Source organism: Penaeus monodon, chromosome 25 (genome assembly GCF_015228065.2).
Source record: "Penaeus monodon isolate SGIC_2016 chromosome 25, NSTDA_Pmon_1, whole genome shotgun sequence".
Classification (NCBI taxonomy): domain Eukaryota; kingdom Metazoa; phylum Arthropoda; class Malacostraca; order Decapoda; family Penaeidae; genus Penaeus; species Penaeus monodon.
The window spans coordinates 37,943,775-37,945,136 of NC_051410.1; the positions used below are offsets into that span (position 1 = coordinate 37,943,775).

The following is a 1,362-nucleotide window of genomic DNA, read 5'->3' on the forward strand; positions in this document are numbered from 1 at the left end:
GTCACTAATATTATGCAATAATTTTGTGTAGTTTTGCAGTCTTAGTGTTTATAGTCATGTATATAAACAGCTGTAAAGAGCTGCTTTTCAGATCCCAGTATTTAAATGAGCAAAACACTAGTTTTCCTCTTTGATAGTTTAATTGGAGAAACCTTCAAGGAGTCACACTTTACAACATACAAAAATATTGTGTATTGTATGATGTGTTAAAAACGTGTTGCTGTATTCTGTGTGGTATATTCTATAACCCAAGAACATTGTTGATTACAGCTTGAAATCCTTGTCTTAAAAGCATAGAGCTCACTCAGCTCACTTGTTCCATTCAAACATTGCTCTCAATGCATCAATGTTGAAACATTGAACAGAGATTTACTGTTTTGATTACTATTATTGGTACTTTTCCTGTTATTATTATATATAATCATTCAAAAGTTATATTAAGATAAGTGAACATTAATGATGTTACGTACTTGGTTACTTGTAAATCTAAGGAAGAGACCTAGTAGTGGCTCATACTAGGGCCATCTTCTTAATGCAACAAAGAACTGAACTTGGTGAGAAATTGAATTTGATTCAGCTCTCATTCTTTCATTACCTCTTGTTGGCATTTCATAGGGTACTGAATTTTTTTTTTCCCTTAAACACTGTTGCAGAGGTCTTAGCTTTGTTTCTGATACTTTTTGGTAAACTATTATATAGTCTTAATTATTAATTAAGAAATTTTGAGTAGACTACAGTTTTCCTAGTTGCACAGTATGATCAGGTATCCCTAAAGAACAACATATTCTTCCCAGTCTTGGGGAGTGTTACCTCGGTTCCTCCCTCTCCTACCTCTTGGATTTAGTGCCAATTTTCACTGACCTTCCATACATATATAAGAAATATCTGACTCTCAGTCTTTGTAAAGAGAAGAGCTTGAGTTGTTTTAGTCTCTCCCAATATCTAAGACCTGCTATGTTGTCTAATTTCAGGTAATAGGCACTGATATTCCAATGTTGGAATCACTAGTGATAGATCTCTTGTCTAAAAAAATTCTCATTATCCATTTACTCATAATTTTTCCTTTGTTGACTGCCTGATGACTGAAGCTTATATCATTACTCATGAAAAGGCCTAGGTCTTCTACAACTAGATTTTCTTTAATCTCTATTTTTTTTAGCAGGGTATTATCTTAGACATCAAATTGGACCAGAGGTTATGATTTCAAAATTATCAGCATTGAAATTCATATTGTGGTACTCCACCTCTAGCAGTTGATTCATTATGATATCCATTGTTTGCAATTTGATTGGAAATCATGTATCTATATTGCTACTTTTCTTCGGCTATATCAAAAACTTTTGCAAAGTCTAAATATATAAT

The 1,362-nt window shown here is 32.7% G+C and overlaps 1 protein-coding gene across 1 annotated transcript in view; it reads left to right on the forward strand.

Moving 5' to 3' along the window:
- LOC119589215 (mucin-12-like) overlaps positions 1-1,362 on the forward strand; it is a gene marked incomplete in the record, with an annotated part of 23,427 nt that overhangs the window by 2,091 nt on the left and 19,974 nt on the right.